The sequence below is a fragment of the Salmo salar genome, chromosome ssa10, assembly GCF_905237065.1.
Source record: "Salmo salar chromosome ssa10, Ssal_v3.1, whole genome shotgun sequence".
Classification (NCBI taxonomy): domain Eukaryota; kingdom Metazoa; phylum Chordata; class Actinopteri; order Salmoniformes; family Salmonidae; genus Salmo; species Salmo salar.
The window spans coordinates 35,547,227-35,568,351 of record NC_059451.1 but is presented as its reverse complement, the minus strand read 5'-3'; positions in this window follow the sequence as shown (position 1 = coordinate 35,568,351).

The window sequence follows — 21,125 nt, the reverse complement described above, 5'->3', positions numbered from 1 at the left end:
CAAAGACACACAAACTGATATCCAGAGGAGCTTTCTCCTGTTTTTCATCCCTGTTGTCAAATTAATTTAGGTCTGTACAGTGTTTTCCTGGATGCTGGATGGATGGCATGTGATTCATTGATTATTTTCTCCTCTCCTCCATCTCTCCCTCCCTCCGTTTGGAGGCTTGATGGAAAAACAGGGAAGGGTTTGTGTCCCAGAGGAGTGCTGTGTAGTGTACAACTCTGTACACACCACTTTACACCAGCAGTCACCGTCGGGAACATACAGGATAATTCAATTTACACTGCTTTTAGACGAATGTAAACATATTTCACGCAGCTGCAAATCTCCAGAGCACAGGGTCGTGACCCCAAGCATGCTGGAATGTGATTTTGTGAATGTGATTGCACAAAGGAAGTGTAAATTAGACCAGGTATATGTTATATTAAAAACAATGCATAATCTCTCTAAAGCCCCTTTGCAGTAGAAACACTTTTTCTAATTATGCAGCAGAAAGTACTGTCAAACTCCTTTTGAAACCAAATATACAGATATAACTAAATAGAAAACAACCTGTCTCACACTCTGAGTTAGAAAATGCATGGATATGAGGATGTTTGCGGCTCTACTGCTGTTACTGATGTTTCTGTGGTTGATGGTATCTTGAAATAAAAGGGCAGTTGTGTAAATTAATGTGTTTCCCTGTGGGGAGAGAGGGAGAGAGAGAGAGACTTTTTGGAGGAAAGTAATGTCTTGAAAAGGAGTGATACCCCAGCACAGAGAAGAGCCCTGTCAGAGTTTTAGAAAGCCTCCCTGACTCCACTAATCCTGCGCACGAACAGGGAAAAAGAGGAGAAGCCTCTCCTGTGATTAACTTCCTAATGAACATGCACAAAGACGGAGGGAGAACAGGAAAATAGGTTAGAGGAACCGCTCGTTAGCCAGTCTGAAAGACTGTCCCAAATGGCACCCTAATTCCCTATATAGTGCACTACTTTAGACCAGGGCCCATAGGGCTCTGGTCAAAAGTATTGCATAATATAGCAAATAGGGTGCCATTTGGGATGCACACTGATAGACTTTTGTCCTTTAATGTTATGTGGATAATAAATTCTTCTTTGGCAAGAAACTCCCAGAAGAAGACAAATATTTGACTAGAGTATTAGCCCCAATAAAACAACATGGCCGCCCAGCCCTAACTGGTGTAATAATCACTCCAATGTGTATCTCTGCCTCTTTCTTACAAGCTTCACAACACTCCATTGTGCTTTAGAATGTGTAATTAATAGATTAATACATCTCAACAGGACATTGGAAGAGAGAGGGAAAATCAAGCTTTACCACATCAGCACAGGCATAGACAACAATATAATTACTTTATAAGAATTTGCAGAACCCACAGATATCTGATTTTGTTATTCTTAATGTCTTTATAATTTAATGGGAACTTTGGATTTCATATAAATATATATTTCTTGGCTTATATTGCTTTTTGGTGATTTTTGTTAACACATTTTTGTGTTGCTAAAGTAGTTTGCATCAACAGGCTTTCCATTCAAACTCAATTGGAGTTATGCCCTTTTCTTCTGGTTGCTTGCTCAAAGGCCCAATGCAGACGTTTTTATCATTTCTGGGTAACAATTATGTACCTTAGTGTGATTGTTTTCAATCAAAATGGTCAAAAATAAACAAAAATAGCTTCTTATCAAGCAAGAATATTGCTCAGTCTGAGTGGGGAGGGCAAAACTGAAAACTAGCTGTTATTGGCAAAGATATTTTGAACTCTTTCTTATTGGTCTATTAACAGGCAGATATTTCAGGCGGTCTTTTCAAACAGCTCTTACACTAAAAGCCCACTGGGCACAGACGTCAATTCAACATCTATTCCACATTGGTTCAACGTCATTTCATTGAAATTACGTAGAAACAATGTGATTCAACCAGTGTGTGGCCAGGGGGAGGGCATTATCATCAATTGCACAATTTCACAGTATTATTCGAACCTCATAGTGTGGAAATATAGATAAACACATGCAAATCGTGTTTTGGACTGCACTGGGCCTTTAATCCTTTTCCACAGTGCTTCACCCACAGTGTTCTGCCTTCTGCCTTCTGCCTCTTCTCTACAAAGCTCTGTGTTTGCTGACAATTGGCAGATCAGTTTTTATACTCTGTCATCAAAAGAAAATCAAACAGTAGGGTTGTTGCTTTTGATGTGAACAGATTAAACCATCAAAGATTTTAATTGTTGCTTAAACACTTTCAGATCTTTACTATTCCCTTTGCTGAGACTGGCTTCCATCTGTCTCCCAAACACTGCACGAATAAGGGATACGGTACACACACTTGTGTGCACACGCACACACGCACACACACACATACACACACCAGGTTAGGTAGTTTGAACACACTCTTGAATACTGACAAGCAGTATTCAGTTGTGAGTTGTAGAAAATGAGGAATGAGAGGACTTGTGTGTGTCTGTGAGGGTCATGCTATTACAGACTGGCTAATTGCGGACGTGACTACCTTGTGCCTGGAGCCTGTCTAGGTGAATAATTTACCTTGTAAAGCTTATGAGCCTGTGTCAGCAGAGAGAGGCGAGAGGTGAGTTTCCCATAAGGTTTCAGGCTCCTCTCTCTCTCCCTGTATATTAGCAAACCAAAATACCATTGATACTGATGAAGACAACAGCCGTATCCACCTTCTACCTCCTCTTCTACCTCCTCTTCTACCGCCTTCTAAAATAAAAGTCAAAGTTGGATTTAAAAAGGCAGAAGTTGCAGGAGTGGTTAGAAGCACCACAACTTCCCTACTTCTCTCTCTCTCTCTCTCTCTCTCTCTCTCTCTCTCTCTCTCTCTCTCTCTCTCTCTCTCTCTCTCTCTCTCTCTCTCTCTCTCTCTCTCTCTCTCTCTCTCTCTCTCTCTCTCTCTCTCTCTCTCTCTCTCTCTCTCTCTCTCTCTCTCTCTCTCTCTCTCTCTCTCTCTCTCTCTCTCTCTCTCTCTGCTTCACAGTCAGCCTTGGCCCTGGCCTCAACCGCATCGCTTTTATCTTTCCTTTGTTGGAGTGGCTGCACTGAGACAGGGGTTCTCCCACCCTCTTCCACCATCCTCACCCCTTCCTCACCCCTCTTCCTCCTGCTTATGGCTCCGATAAAGATGATTGCCTCCTGGTAACATCCCCCTGCCTCACCCCTTCACCACCTCACCTCTCTTTCCCTCCCTCCCTCCCCCTTCCCTTTCTTTCTTTCTTTCTTTCTTTCTTTCTTTCTTTCTTTCTTTCTTTCTTTCTTTCTTTCTTTCTTTCTTTCTTTCTTTCTTCATTCTTTCTTTCATTCTTTCTTTCATTCTATCAGTCTCTCTCTTGTACCCTGGCTCTATGCTTAGCAAACATCAAAGGGACCTATCATACCCGATGGTTTAAATCTTTTAACAGGGAATAACAGCCAGAGAACATCCAGACCCCTGGTGTCCCACAGCCATGTCACTGTGCCGTCTTCCCCCTGCTCCCCCTGCTCCCTCCGCCGCAACGCCACCCTCTCCAGGGGAGAGCCTTCTGCTCCCTCCAACCGGGTGGAGAACTCTCTGGTTGATGCGTGTCTCTCTACTCCAGTTCTGCAGGACCATGAGGGGCCCAGGGTCCAGGCTATCTATGTGTTTCACTGTGATCAGGGAGCGGGCCAAATTCTGTTTGAAATGAGAATGAGCTAATTTTGATCAGCCTCCCTCATCCTCCGTGGATGCTGGGGGAAGTCCCAGGTGTCACAGCATGCCAACGGTCATCATTAGAAAATGCACGCCGCCTTCAAAAAAAAGAGAATGAGAGAAAAGCAAAGTAGGCAGGCGCGCCGCCACTGCGTCTGGTGGAAAAGTTTCTCTTAAATTTTTTCCTTTCAACTCCCTTTCCTCTCTCTTTGTTAAATTTATAAACATAAATGAAGAAAATTTACACAACCCACGTGGGCTCTCTCCTTTCTCCCAGGCTCTCCCATGTCTCTCATGTTCTCTTTATCTAATGTTTTTCATTCTTTCTCTTCTTTCTGTTTCATTTTACCCCCTTCTTCCTGGCATCGTTTGGTTTGTATATAGTAAACAAACAAAATAGTCGCAGAAAATGAGGAGACGACCTAGCAAGAGATATTTCGAGGGGAGGGGAGGCTCATTTCTGATTTAGAATTCAGAAGGATTCCATGATCAAAGGGGGCTCAATATATCTCAGCTGTTCAAAGGGACTGGTATAAAACAAATGTGATGTGACCGAGAATAGAGGAGCTCTCATTAAAAGACCTAAAACAGATAACGACAGGTAAGGAGAGGAAGACGAAACCAAGTTCTAATTCTCTCCCCCCACTAAACAGACACGCATATGTTTGCTTTCGCCTTGTTATCTTGTGCATCTTCCCCTCACCCGCATTTTTGTTGCTTTTGAAATTGATTAGGGAGGGAATAGAAAAGAAGTTACTGTATTTGGGAATTTCAGACAGAGACACAGCTAGTCTATAACCTGCTCTCTTTAGAGCCAAGTGCCAAGACTTGTGTTGACTGTTATTCTGTGCGGTGTGGTGCGTGAGCAACATGGGGAGATAAGGAAGGAAGGTTGCTTCTGCACACAGGAGTCACTAGGAGCTAAACGTCTCTTATGGGCCTGTAGAGTAGTATGTCATCTCTGTGTTGTTCTACTATGAGGATTACTGTATCCATGTGAATTTAACACTGTCTAATCAAGAAGCGTGCGTGCGTGCGTGTGTTTGTGTTTGCCAATGTGTGTAGCCTAGGATATCACAATCCCGTTGCAGAAGAAAGCTATATCAACACCTTGATAAACCTCCACCCGGCCTAAGCCATGTAATCCTTTATACAGTACATAATAACAAAATACATAATACACTGTGTGTATGGTCACACTCTGAAGATAATCCAACCCCATAATCCCAGGTAAAGCATAATGAAAAGTCTGACACTAGGATTATATATCAAATGCACGCCGCTAGAGTATGGTCACACTCACACATGTAAAGCATGAAAATGCACTAGTACTGTATAAGAATCCATGCTAGTCTGTTGTGAGAAATGCATTGTATGATAAAGGACACCTCTGGACCAACAGCAAACGTCCCATAGGAAAGGGATGTATCTGCTTATTTATGAAATAATCAGACAGAGAACGAAAGAGGACTAGGAAAAGAATAACACTACTATTCATAGACAAGGCTTGGAGTCTAGCCTCTTGTCGTGTGTGTCTATCTGATCAGCCCAGGTAGAGCTGGGAAGAGACAAGACTTGAAGGCTAGCCTCTTCTCATGTGTGTCTATCTGATCAGTCCTCGTAGAGCTGGGAAAAGACAAGACTTGAAGGCTAGCCTCTTGTCATGTGTCTATCGGATCAGTCCTGGTAGAGCTGGGAAGAGACAAGGCTTGGAGGATAATATCTTCTCATCTGTGACTATCTGATCAGTCCTGGTAGAGCTGGGAACAGGGAAAGAGAAAAAGGCCAGATAAATATTGTATCAATGAATTTACTGTATAATGTGAGCAATCAAATTAATTAAGGGGTCCACAGCTGTTGGAGGCCAAAGGAGGACATACATTTTTCAGTGCTACCACTTCTCCCTACTAAGATTTCACAATAAATATTTCTGCAGGTCTTGGATGAATTTTTCATGTCTGAGTGGAGAAGATGAAAGGAGAGTGTCGGGTGGAGGGATGCAGGGAACGGGTAGAGCCTGACGCTCCTCTCCTCCGCTGCTCTGCTCGGATGCTGAGCCTGACACACACCACAGAGCGGTGCCTTGCTACCAATCTATATCGATGACATCAACGACATCCTCCCTGTGTTATTGCTTTAATTACCCAACGCTTTGTCTACATCCCAAATGGCACCCTATTCCCAATATAGTGCACTCATTTGGAACAGAGCCCTATGCGAAAAGCAGCACACTTTATAGAGAATAGGGTGCCATACGGGACGCACTCTTTGTCAAGGGCCTCCACAGCGTCATTAGAGACGGGGAAATGGAGAGGAGAGGAAAGAAGGAATCGGGTTGGTTCATGGGTGATTAAGGTGCTTAAGGTGGTTCTTGTAAGTTAGAAGCATTCACCTCCAATGTGAGTTCCTGTAGCCTAATAGTGAACAAATAGAGCAGTGATCTATGATACTGCTACTAGGCCCCTCCTACCTAATTCCACTGCGGCAAACAATACTGGAAGCTCATGAGATGATGATGTCTCTCAGGTTGGAGAAACACTATACTATACATTCTGACTTTTCCAGACAGTCTTTCAAATATTGGTGATGTACACATAACTTACAGCACACAAAAAATATTTCTCAAACTATGCTCCATCAACGTGATAGATGGTCAAAACTGATCTATCAATATTATTATATCATCATATTTTATCTGCTCACAGACTGCGCTCCAGTTCTGTATCAGGAAATACCGTTCCCTCCTCCATCCCATCCAGGGAAGAAGCAAAGCTAGCTTATTCAGGAGTAAACATCTGCCACAAGGGCAAGACAACAACAAGTATATCCCAATCTTTCAGGAGCTCTAACCATCTCAAACAGCTATCCACATGTCAAGGCTTGAAAACAACAACAACTAGCTCCACATTGAATCATTTTTCTCTATTCCCTGTTATTTTCAGTGGCATAACTTGTATGTACTGCTTATTAATTCACTCCACAAGGCCACACCAGACCCTCTTGCTAATGGAGATCAATCTGTCTGTAAATCGCAGCGTGTCCCAATCCCAGCACCTTCACACAGAGACTCCCTGGAGAAGCAACATATCAATTAACACTTACTCTAGTTCATATTTATTAAATCCTCCTAAATAATAAGTAGGACATTATTCAACCTGCTTAAATGGAAGTCTGTCCCGAGAGAAAGAGGGAGAGAGAGAGAGAGAGAGAAAGAGAGAGAGAGAGAGAGTCACATATAGTCCTTTCCTGTCACCTCAAGACGAACTACACCGAAACCATACCTGTTTAATAATTTGTTTATTCTCAATGGTGCACTTTGCAAAGTTATTCTTCACGGGTGTACTGCCCTAATTTGGGTAAACATTTTGTAGGTTTATTTGTTTGTTTGTTTGGTGTTAGATTTTGCTTCCTCAATCACATGGAAAAGCAGCTTACCATAACCATTAGTTCCAGACACTCAACTCTTTGGTGGACCAACTGTTTAATTCCTTTATATTCTGGCCGATCAATGCGTTCACTTCAAAGAGATTGGAAGCGCCTGCGTCCACAGTGGATTGATCAGTTCTAATACAAGTCATTAACATACAACTTGTTTAACAAGTGTGGCCTCTGTACTGTATCTGTGAATCAAGTGATGCATCGATGAAGCCGGTACAGGATTGTCAATGTTCTTAAACGTTGAACAAAAGCTCCCCTCTACTGCAGAATGGATGGGATCAACCATCAGCCACCATATAAACGCTCTCTTGCTTTCTCTCTTCTCCCTTTATATTCTATTCACTTCTCTCACTCTGACTCCCTCTCTCACTTTCTCTCTCCATCTCTCTCCCCTCTCTCTCTTTCTTTCTCTCTCCCTCCCCCTCTCTCTCTTTATTCAACGTTACCACTTAGCTTTAAGCCTGCACTAAGGCATGAGACCACTAGTATATTTTACTGATGATAAATTTATAAGGCAAACTGAGGGAAAAGTATTAAACAACCTTGTGAATAGCCGGGGTTCACTTTACCAAGGCATATCTTTTTCATCAACAAAAATAACTATTCGGAGGCAGTAAAAGCATGCTTAGAAAGTAAAAGGCCATTTTAGCCAACCAGGCGAGTGGGTGGGGTAGAAACATAAAACAATTCAGGACTACGATAGCCTAGAACCCCCCTACACGCACGCAGACACACACAAGCACACACGCACAAACACACACACACAGCTAAATCAAGCCTTTGAAAAACAGTGTCTTAAATAATTCAAGCTTTGGTGGGTTTGAATAGCTTTAGCGTAGAAATATGCAATCTCCTGATACAGGATCAGTCCCCAAGGGGTCTCCTCTCCTCTCTTCTCTTCTCCTCTCCTCTCCTCTCCTCTCCTCTCCTCTCCTCTCCTCTCCTCTCCTCTCCTCTCCTCTCCTCTCCTCTCCTCTCCTCTCCTCTCCTCTCCTCTCCTCTCCTCTCCTCTCCCTCCCTTTCCTCTCTTCCTTATGGACTGGAGTGTACCGTTCACTTATATCAATAACCTAAGATGTTCTTTGAGATGCACATACCTGCTGTATTATTAAATCACACAGACCTTGGCATTGTGAATTAGCATAATTGAGTACTTTGAAAAATATCAATCTTTTTCTGCATATCGAGAGAGAGAAATACAAATTTGCCTAAACTTCTGTGTACACTGCAAACCAATAAATTAAGTACAAAGTTTTGCAGCAAAGCAATTATTGCCATTGACTAGCATCTTTACTGGGGTTGTAGACAAACAGAGAGTGGTTAATATTTAAATATCTTTGCACCCTACAAACATTCATATTTCATCGGGTGTCTCATGCAGTTTATACTCAAAGCAAAGTGTTGGACTGCATAATTATTTCAGTTTAGCATTTTTTCCAACCTATTACTTCCTTAAATACAAGAATTTGAGTTATAGCTCCTTAGAGGGCTAATTTAAGAAAGGCATGCATTCATTAAAACAACCTTAGATTGAAAGAGGAGAAATCCCTAAATAAGATGTTGGTTGAATATCAAGGATAATTTATTTCCTTCAAAGGAAACAGGGACAATTATTGGAGGAAGCAGTGGTTATTTTTCTCCCGGCTGGCTGTCTTATAACTCTCTGAAGACAAGCAGGTATCTCTCTCTCTTTCCCTCTCTATTTCTTTTCCGGACGCCTCAAGAAAATAAAGCTTCCATCAATCAGAGTGTGAACCCAGGCTGCCCATGCCCCGAGCTCAGAGCAGAGGGAGAGTAAGGAGACACACACACACACACACACACACACACACACACACACACACACACACACACACATTGTAAGACTACACAAATGAGACAGTTTTATCCCCAAGGTCATCTGTTGGAATTCTTTGCGATTAATAATAGTACTTACTAGTATTCTAATAGTGTTCTATCAGATTAGATTAGCTAAATAGTATGATGTATGTACATTTTCTAAGAGTTAGGCATATGTGAATATTAATGTGTCCCTCTGTGTTATTAAATAACATGGTTAATTTTCAGTCAGTTGTGTTTGCTGTGTTGTGTCCATTATTTTATTGTGTTGTGTCCATTCTTTTGTTATGTTGTGTGTGCCTATTCTTGATCTCTAAATCCAGCCTCTCGAATAATGAAATAAATATCTAACTGTTTAATATTTCAGAGCCAACTAGTAGTTAAGTGGAAGTGTTTTCTGCCAGACCTTGTTTTTCGCCCCCCTCTCCTCTCTTCACAAATGTGTGCTGCAGCCAGGCTGATCCATCACTCTGTGTCTGACGGAAGAAAAAGCACTTTCCCAGGGTATGTTTTTTATTTGTGCCAGCGCTGCTGTTTCCGTGGCACCCGTGAGACCTCGTTGATGGACACTCTGGTCATCACAGGAGGAGAGCTGGGGGACTCCTCACAACCTTCTATACACCCCTCTACCTCAGCCCTATACCCACACAGACATACATGGAAACGTGCACATGTAAGCAGACACACACACATACCACACCTCTCCACCCAAGCCTCCAGAATTGCCTCTCTCTATCTCACCACCCACCTCATGTGTTCTACCACCACCTCCCATGTCCCAACAGTGTTGTGGACTCCCTGGTGACAACAATCACTACCCTAGTCCCTTCTAGTCCTCTCCAGTCCTCTCTTGTAGCTAATGTGACGAGGTCATGAGAGACATAGCACGTGTCATTACAGAGCTCCAGTGAGTGTCATGATTAGTGCGTCATAAAAGCATGACAGTAAGGAGCATAATTAATAGTCATCAGAGAGCGATGACAGATCTAACAAGAACTAGGTCATTAAGGCTGGAAGGTCACTGCAATTCCAGGTAAGAGCAACAGTGAGGATCAAATTGTAGTAAGGTTGGTAGTAGCTTGTCTCATAAAAGACAAGCTACTAACCTATTTGTTTTCCCCACAGACATGTACTTTTTGGAACTGATTAAATAATCTTTCCATACTGCATTTATTCACATATTGGGAGGTGCATTGCTAGAGACATTACATTTAATTTGCAGTGTTTCCTTTAATGACTGTGATGCCTGGTTTGCACCACAGTTGGAAAGAGGTAGCTAGGGGAGGATGGGGGTTGAGTGTGTGTATATGTGCTCAGAACAATTATGTTGCAGTAAATCTATTCAAATTGAAGTCTGCTCCAGTTTTACTCCGACAAACTGAGATTTGATTTCCAAAATGCTCGCTCGTCTCTTTCTACACAAAGAAGCCAGTGGGGAGGGAGAGAGAGGTGGGGGGAAATAGAATGGGAGAGCGAGATCGAAAAGAGAATGGGAGAGCGAGAGAGAAAGAGAGAGAGGGGTGGGGGGGAATGAGAGAGAGACAGAGAGAGGGAGAGAGAGAGAGAGAGAGAGAGAGAGAGAGCGCAATCACTGGAGAGAAGTGAAGAGAGCTGGAAGGCAAATCTAGGTGATGCGTATGTTCTCTGAGCACCCCTGGGTCTATTCTGGGTACGTAGGATCTGACAAAGAGATCTGTACTGGGGGAGAAATCCTCCACTCTGCTAGAGCATGGAAAATTAAGCTCAGATAAAGATTCTCTCTTAAACATACTCCCTTCTCTCTTTTTTCTTCCCTTTTTCTCTCCTCCGCAGTGGCAGGAGAAATTACCCATTGTGCTGTTTGATAAACCCAAACAGGCCTGGTTGTGCATCCCAAATAGCACCCTATTCCTTTTATAGTACAGTACTTTTGACCAGGGCCCAGAGGGCTCTGGTCAAAAGTAGTGCACTATATAGGGAATAGGGTGCCATTTGGGTTAATCTGTCTAGTTGGTGTAGCGGTCCCAGTGCTGGTTGATAAGACCTCTAGGTGCTGGTTCAGTCCCAGTTTAGTCTCCCTCAGGTGTTTGTTCAAAGGGAACCTCTACTGAGCCTCCTGGGGGTGTTTAAGTCATCGCTATGAGAAGTATTTAGAGAGAAACTCAGAGCCTCAATTCAACTGTCACATCACATTAGGTCCCAAAAAACTCTGATTGAAAGGAATTACATTCTGACCAATCATATAATTTTGACAAGCCCAAACCACCACCAATGACAAGTGGAACAAGGGGAAATTATTTTTTGCACACATTTATTAGGATATGAAAAAATGCAACACTAAGTGCATTAAATGAGATGATAAACTACGATTATAGCTGTGATGGCTCTGTGAATCCCTGTGTTGATACCAAACACAGATTGAGGCAGAGCAAACAGTGTTTTCATGAGGGGTAGATTCATGAATAATTTAACAAAGTCAGCGGAGGATACATCAATAAAGTGGTAATAAACCATTTGTGTGGAATTTCAAATTCAGAAATTGACATTGAGCAAACATCTTAGCAAGTTTTGTGCAAAATGAGGCTCTCTGGTTCAAAATGCATATGATTATTATCTCGGGACAATATCAGCAGTGAAACCCTACTGACTAGTTGTAATATATTGTGATGTATTTCTTTTTTTATAACTCAACACATATATTGCAGGTATAGCAATGAGTGTTTGGAGTGAAAAAATATGAAAATAATGACTTTGCATTGTTGTAATCAAATGAAATGTCAAAATAAAATGTATTTAAACCACATTATCGATTCACTCCAAGCAATATAAAATATATAATCCGATGAATCTCAAGTAGTAAGCTGTATGTTGATTGTTCAGTCACTTTAAATCATGTATATATTATTAATAATGTGATTTTTATTGTTACATTCACACCTGCACTGTTGGAGCTCGAGTTTAATTTCACTGTACTGCAACCTGTGCATGTGGCTAAATAAAAATCTGTCAGGAGTCAATCTAATGTTATGGTTTGAGCGCCCTCTAGCGGTAGATGTAGCACATAACATACATGAACTGGCAACTGGTACTGTGAAATGTTTAGGTCCACTATCCACAACAGAGAGCTCCGGGTTATTGTGATTATCTCAAATAGCAAATTATTTAATGATATGTACAATTTCCCTAATTGATTTTACTACCAAATATTTAACTCTGATTTACCACAGAAACCAGACAGTTTGGACAATGGTTAGGTGTTTGAGCATGCAACAAAAGAACTGGGATCATATAGCCTACTAGATTTCCAGCCTGATGTCATAGACTAGAAGTAACATAGTAAATTAAAATACGGGACGCTCAAATTAGAATGATATGTTACGTTTGGTATGGTTACATAAGACAAATTGTTATTTAAGGCAAAAAAATGAAAGTAGGGTGGTTTGTCGGGGTGGGGCAACCCAAAGTTAAAGAGTTTGAATCTCATCATGTATACATTTAGCATTTTAGCAACTTTTCAACTACTTACTACTTTTTAGCTACTTTGCAACTATTTAGCATGTTAGCTAACCCTTCCCCTAACCCTAATCACAACCCTTTAACCTAACTCCAAACTCGACCCTAACCTTAACCATAACCCCTAACCCTAACCCAAAGCCAAGCTAAAGTAAGCCAGCTAGCTAAAGTTAGCCACCTAGCTAGAATTCATAACATATCATACGGTTTCCTAATTGGTAACATATTGCAACATATGATAATAAATGGATCGTCCCAGATGTAATATTCAGAATAATATGAAATGCTCTGAGACCAGGTTGAGACTTCAGATCAGGCCTAATCAGGCCTCTCTTAACCAGTAAATAAAATCGCACATAATTTGATCAGCTATATGCAGAATCTGCCCATGGGAGATTATATCAAGCCCTACGACTAATAATGCTGGGTGTTTTATGGTTTGCATAAATCATTTTGAGGGTGTTCAAATTTAAGAAACAGCAGAACACGTTTGATTTTTTTATTATTATTATTTTTTAACATCTACAGCTCACCCTTTTTGGACTAAAACCATTTCTTATTGTTCTCTCTGTTTCCCTCACTGTTGCAGTTGATCTCTTGTTCTGACCTTCTGTGAGGCAGCAGGCATGTGGATAATTTAAAGAACTCCATTGTCAAGGCCTGTGTAGCTCAAATCAAAACTCCATTATTGATTTTACCTCCAGGGGAACCCAGGGCTCCGACCTGGACTCAGGGGTAGACGTAATAAAGTAAATGTGCATATTGAAATCCAATTTGTATGATATGTTACGTTTCGTATGGTATGTATTCATTTGTGGATTTCCATATCCTTTTTATATGATATGTTACAAATTACACTTTGTATGATATGTTACGAATTGCAATTCATACAACATGTTACAAATGGTAATTCTCATAATATGTTACAAATTTGCAAAAATATGATATGTTACGAATTCCAATTGTTGTGGCCAACGTTAGCTAGGTGGCTAGACTAGGGGTTAGGGGTCAAGTTAGGATGAAGCTTAGGGTTAGGAGATAGGTTAAAGGGTTAAGGTTAGGGTTAGGGGAAGGGTTAACATATCATACTAATTTGAGAGTCTCAGATTTGCTGGCCTTCTCGGCAGAGTTGCAAAGAAAAAGCTATATCTCAGACTGGCCAATAAAAATAAAAGATTAAGATGGGCAAAAGGACACAGACACTGGACAGAGGAACTCTGCCTAGAAGGCCAGCATCCCGGAGTCGCCTCTTCACTGTAGACGTTGAGACTGGTGTTTTGCAGGTACTACTTAATGAAGCTGCCAGTTGAGGCGTCTGTTTCTCAAACTAGACACTCTAATGTACTTGTCCTCTTGCTCAGTTGTGCACCGGGGCCTCCCACTCCTCTTTCTATTCTGGTTAGACCCAGATTGTGCATTTCTGTGAAGGGAGTAGTACACAGCATTGTACGAGATCTTCAGTTTCTCGCATGGAACAGCCTTCATTTCTCAAAACAAGAATAGACTGACGAGTTTCAGAAGAAATCTCTTTGTTTCTGGCCATTTTGAGCCTGTAATCGAACCCACAAATGCTGATGCTTCAGATACTCAACTAGTCTAAAGAAGACCAGTTTTATTGCTTCTTTAATCAGGGCAACAGTTTTCAGCTGTGCTAACATAATTGCAAAAAAGGTTTTCTAATGATCAATTAACCTTTTAAAATGATAAACTTGGATTAGCTAACACAACGTGCCATTGGAACACAGGAGTGATGGTTGCTGATAATGGACCTCTGTACGCCTATGTAGATATTCCAGCTACAATAGTCATTAACAACATTAACCATGTCTACACTGTATTTCTGATCAATTTGATGTAATTTTAATGGCCCAAAAAAAAGTGCTTTTCTATCAAAACAAGGAAATGTCTAAGTGACCCCAAACTTTTGAACGGTAGTGTACATTTAAGTCTAGTCTATGAGACCAGGCTGGGGGCTCGCAAGGTCCTTGATAATTTTACTAGTGGAAGAAGCTAAAAAGGTCTGATTCTCCTAGGCTGGTTGAGGGGGGAGGGTGTGAGGAGAGGGAGGACAGGGATGGGAGACATAGACTACCTCAGGACCCAAACCCTAATCTATCCCGTGTCATGCAGGGGGAACACACAGCACAAATTTAGATTGATAAATACACTACATGACCAAAGTATGTGGACACCCCTTCAAATTAGTGTATTTGGCTATTTCAGCCAAACCTTACGCTGACAGGTGTATCAATTCGAGCACACAGCCATGCAATCTCCATAGACAAACATTGGAAGTAGAATGGCCTGTACTGAAGAACTCAGCGACTTTGAATGTGGCATAGAATGGAACCTTTCCAACAAGTCAGTTCGTCAAATTTCAACCCCGCTAAAGCTGGCCCAGTCAACTGTAAGTTCAGTTGCCTCTGGAAGTAACATCAGCACAAGAACTGTTTGTCGGTAACTTCTTGAAATGGGTTTCCATGGCTGAGCAGCCGCACACAAGCCTAAGATCACCATGCACAATGCCAAGCGTCAGCTGGAGTGTTGTAAAGGTCACCACCATTGGACTCTGGAGCAGTGGAAACGCATTCTCTGGAGTTTTGAATCACACTTCACCATCTGGCAGTCCGACGGACGAATCTGAGTTTGGAGGATGCCAGTAGTACACTACCTGCCTGAATGCATAGTGCCAAGTTTTGTGGAGGAGGAATAATGGTCTTGGGCTGTTTTTCATGGTTCGTGCTAGGCCCTTTAGCTCCAGTGAAGGGAAATCTGAACACTACAGAATTCAATGACATTCTACACAATTCTATGCTTCCAACTTTGTGGCAACAGTTTGGGGAAGGCCCTTTCCTGTTACAGCATGACAATGCCCCTGTACACAAAGCAAGGTCCTTGCAGAAATGGTGTGTCGAGATTGGTGTGGAAGAACTTGACTGGCCTGCACAGAGCCCTGACCTCAACCCCATCGAACACCTTTGGGATGAATTGAAATGCCGACTGCGAGCCAGGCCTAATTGCCCCACATCCATGCCCTACCTTACTAATGCTCTTGTGACTGAATGGAAGCAAGACCCGCCAGCAATGTTCCAACATCTAGCGGAAAGCCTTCCCAGAAGAGTGGAGGCTGTTATAGCAGCAAAGGGGGGACTAACTCCATATTAATGCCCATGGCTTTGGAAAGAGATGTTCGACAAGCAGGTGTCCACATACTTTTGGTCATGTAGTGTACTTCAATGGCAGTGAACCCCTGAAAGTCAAGGTCTGCACCACAGGGGAAAGAAGAGAAGAGAGAGGGGATACATCTCCCAATCTGGGGGTAATGGGAACATCCCACATGGCACCCTATTCTCTGCATAATGCACTATCTATGTACTCTGGTCAAAAGTAGTGTACTATATATAGGGGATAGGGTGCCATTTGGGACATAGACAGAGAGACAGTGTTGGAAGCTACACTGAAAAAACTTTACCAAGCTACTAATTACTTCACACTCAAAGAAGTTAAGACACGCTAAAGCTACGCCTACGAAAAGTATAGTTTATTTAACTAAAGTTGCTTTTAAAAAGTTGTTCACTACATCCAAACTACCTCATGAAATATTATCATACAGTTGAAGTTGGAAGTTTACCTACACTTAGGTTGGAGTAATTTAAACTAATTTTTCAACCACTCCACACATTTTTTGTTAAGAAACTATAGTTTTGGCAAGTCGGTTAGGACATATACTTTTTGAATGACACAAGTAATTCTTCCAACAATTGTTTACAGACAGATTATTTCACTTATAATTCACTGTATCACAATTCCACTGGGTCATAAGATTACATACACTAAGTTGACTGTGCCTTTAAACATCTTGGAAAATTCCAGAAAATTATGTCATGGCTTTAGAAGCTTCTGATAGGCTAATTGACATCATTTGAGTCAATTGGAGGTGTACCTTCAAACTCAGTGCCTCTTTGCTTAACATCATGGGAAAATCAAAAGAAATCAGCCAAGACCTCAGAAAAACAATTGTAGACCTCCACAAGTCTGGTTCATCCTTGGGAGCAATTTCCAAACACATGAAGGTACCACATTCATCTGTACAAACAATAGTACGCAAGTATTAACACCATGGGACCACGCAGCCGTCATACAGCTCCGGAAGGAGATGCGTTGTTTCCTAGAGATTAACGTACTTTGTTTTGCGAAAAGTGCAAATCAATCCCAGAACAACAACAAAGGACCTTGTGAAGATGCTGGGGGAAACAGGTACAAAAGTATCTATATCCACAGTAAAACGAGTCCTATATCGACATAACCTGAAAGGCAGCTAGGCAAGGAAGAAGCCACTGCTCCACAACCGCCATAAAAAAGCCAGACCACGGTTTGCAACTGCACATGGGAACAAAGATCGTACTTTTTGGAGAAATGTCCTCTGGTCTGATGAAACAAATATAGAACTGTTTGGCCATAATGACCATCATTATGTTTGGAGGAAAAAGGGGGAGGCTTGCAAGCCGAAGAACACCATCCCAACCGTGAAGCACGGCAGCATCATGTTGTGGGCATGCTTTGCTGCAGGAGGGACTGGTGCACTTCAATCCTATAGAAAATCTGTGGGCAGAACTGAAAAAGCAGAGAGATGCTTGTTTCTGTCGGCGCTGTACGGACTGGCTGTACGGACTTCGACAGCATGAGTATGTTACAATCCCGGATATCTCTTTGGAAAGCAACAGTTGCCCTAATTTCGTCGACTTTGTTAACTAGGGGTTGGACATTAGCAAGTAATATACTCAGAAGCGGTGGGTGGTGTGCGCGCATCCGATGCCTCACTAGAAGATCGCTCCAGCACCCTCTCCTCCGACGGCATTGTTTTGGGTCGGCCCCTGAATCAGTTCAAGTGCCCTGGGAGGTGCAGACAAAGGATCCGCTTTGGGAAAGTCGTATTCCTGGTCGTAGTACTGGTTGTGTTGGTAAGTTGATGTCTCTCTGATATCCAAAAGTTCTTCCCGGCTGTATGTAAAGTTTTTCTGGGCTAACAATGTAAGAAATAATGCATAAAAAACAAAGTACTGCACAGTTTCCTAAGGACTTGAAGCGAAGCTGCCATCTCTATTGGCGCCATCTTGTCATCCCTTTGGGGCCATGTAAAAAAAATGTGTAAATATGCCTATAATACAAAATTGATGTTTAAATGAGAATTAGACCATTCTGAGAAAAAAGAGAAAAAAAGGAAATTGTTGCCTCCTTCACCGATATTTTCGCTAAGAAAGTAGTTTCAGTAGTTACCTACACCACTACATGCTAAAGAAATGATTAACTACTGATTAGAATTGAGTTGAGCTACCACCAAGCTACTGCAAAATGTAGATCAATTACTAGTTGAGCTACATGTAGTTCACTACTCCCCAACACTGCAAAGAGATGAAGTGCTCTGAGTCTGTCACTGAACCCACCTCGCAAAAAGAAGGGCCAGCTCTCCCCAAAAATGTATAGTTATTAGACAACAGCACCCTGGTCTGTCTGCTAGTCCCCACACACTCCTAAACCATGTGTACTAACTAGACAGACAGAGGCCAAAGAGGCAGCCAGATTGCATCAGGACATCTGTCACTTTACAGCCACAGTCTCCTTAATAAGTGACACGGCTACCCATGATGCCCCTGGGCACGCAATCGGAAGACGAGGAGTGAGGGAGTGGGTGGTTAGCAGTGACTAGGGGCATTGACGGGGCGACACAGCTGTCAAAGTCATCCGATGCCCTTTTTCTAAAACAAGTTGTCCCAATTATAGCCAATCAGGACGATCTTTGGCCCTAAACTATCAGGCGCTTTGGCCAGGAAGGCAGCAGACTGGAGACATCAAAGCTGCCAACCAACATACCGCGGGTGCCCATGGTGCCCATGCAAGGTTCACACTGCGGTAATTAATTAGTAGACTTCATAGAGAGTAGAGGTTGTGTTCCAAATGGCATCCTATTCCTTTTTTAGTGCACGACTTTTGACCATGGCTCATAGGGTTCTGGTAAAAAGTAGTGCACTATAAAGGGAATAGGATGCCATTTAGGAAGCTGCTAGAGAGTTTCATCACTAAATGTTTTCAAATTACTCTACGTCTTAATTTGTAGGGGGAAAGAGGGAAGGTGGAGGGGATAGGGGTACGCACAGAGGGGGGGAGAAAGATGCCCTACAGAAATCATTAAAACATAATTTTAATCAAAGTGCTATCACTGGAGATCTACTCCCTGTACCTCCGGGCAGAGATGGCATAACAGGCCATACACTCATCCAAATTCCCCTTCACTACCAAGCCATCACTCTAGCTTCTCCCTTTATAGTGCACTACTTTGACCAGGGTCCATAGTACAATAAAGGGAATAGTGTGCTATAGTATTTGGGACTCAAACAAAATACACTACTACATATTATCACACTTCCTGTTAACAGCCTAGTCCTAGACTAAAAACACCTGCTCAATGGAGAATCTGCATTGAAATAGTTTTTAGTCCAGGACTAGTACTAACCTGTGTCCCGGAAACTCCACATGTAAAAGCCCCATGACATAAAACCACTACATAGTAGTATTCCTCACTGTTCAGGTCAAATAGGTGTGCAACCACAGACCCTGTCCAATCACATTCCACACTGAGCAGTCAGTGATTCCTCCATGCATACCATGTCATTAAAACAATAACATTGTTTCCTTGTTGGACATGTCAACCTCTGTAGACCTATTAGACTGCTGAACAGTTTGGGCTGCCAGTAAACCTTAAAGTACCCTTTAACACTGGACATGCTGTCTCTGTCCCCAGGCCACACAGGATGAGTTGAAGGCCATCGGTATGGTCAACGACCACCTCACAAATGGACAACATGGCAGTAGTCTTCCATGATGGAAGAGTACATTGAATGTTTGTGACCAAGGACAAGGTTATTCCTATTCTTTGATTTAAAGGAAATAATGGGCTGGACTCCAGGCAGTGTGTTTCCCTGGTCAACCTGATAGGAGAGGAGTCATAACAAACACACTGTCAGTCTAGGTCAAAGTCATCTGCCCACCAGAGGAGGCTGGTAGGAAAAGCTATAGGAGGAATGGAATAAATGGAACGGTATCAAACAGAAACATATGAAAACCATGTTTGACTCCATTACATTTATTCCATTCCAGCCATTATAATGAGTCTGTCATACTATAGCTCCTCCCACCCATATTTAACACTTTACCATGACCTGTATCAAGTTGTATAGTATATTTGCGACAGATTTTCATGCAAATATTCTAAATTCTGCATAAAACAATATGTGTATTTCCCCCCGAGATGTTTTCCATCAAACTGACTTTATGCGAATAAAAGGCTGTGCATGCTGACGTAGAGCACATAAAAATTACTTTTGCCGTTAAATTCCCATGTACCGAATGAAAAATACAAGTTAAATGGGTTTTGATCGCATTTTCAACTCTACTGATGGTTTTGTCACAAAAACTGTTGTGTTGCGTTATATAGAAAGTGGGCCCACTCTGATCTTGGCACATGCGCTCTAGCCAACATCTCGCAGATACAGTGCGGGTTGGCGACCTACATTATGAGATTATTATGAATATTATTTGTAATTTTCAAAATGGCAGGCAAGCATCGATCATCATGTCACCAGAATAAGACCCTCAATATTTATTGGAAAGGAACATCAAGCTAATCACCGTGCACATTCACCACCCTGTGACGTTCATCATAACATACATTATTTCATCTGTAGCCTTTTACTAAACCAAGATAGAACACAGCCTGCACTTCCAATGTGAACAAATGAGTCATTGTGGGCAGAACAAGCAAGGAGGTGGGCAGAGCCAAGCACGAGCTAGCGAGATCCTATTAGACCGTTCTAGCATGCATCTGCATATTTCCGTTAGGGAACACCTACTCTGTGAAGTGCACGTGTACAATAACTCAATTTGCCTTTGCACTCCTTTTAAACAACAACATTTTTTACAATTTTGGAAAAGGTTAAAGTCTACAAATCGTAGTCCACTCTGTTCATAACAGATTCTAGTTTTGGGAACAGAAAACTGTATTGAGATCAGATGTTTCATTGATGAGAAAATTTGCAGAATGTCGGCGAAAATCCATCTCCTTCCATCTTCTCCCACTGCCGGCCACTGGGCTTTCACTACAATGAGACAAATATTCCACCGGATTTATAAATGTGAAGCCTCCTCTCGTGTCTTTGGCTATGCCAGATTAAGTGATATGACATGCTATTCTATAAAATCATTTCTCTGTAATTAATATTACCTGATTAAGCTAATCAGGTAGATAATTAACTAGAAAGTCGGGGCACCACAAAATAATGTTTATAGAGCTGTTATCTTCCGAATAAACTCTTAATGACCTAGTAATCTTTTACATCAATAGCAGTCAATATTTAATCGTCACCTTGTTTAGTCTCATCTGAAAGTGGTAAATTCTTGGTTATCTTCATGAACCCTGGCTAACAAGTTGAATCAGCAATACAAAATTGGGTTTAATTATGTATTTACTAAATACCTAACTAATCCCACAGAATTACATATCCTCAGAATGAATCATATACACATAAGAATCATACATTGTTGGACCTATTATGTCATAAAAAAACGTCCCTGGTGGACGGAACAGATACGACGGCTGGTTACACAAAGAGAGG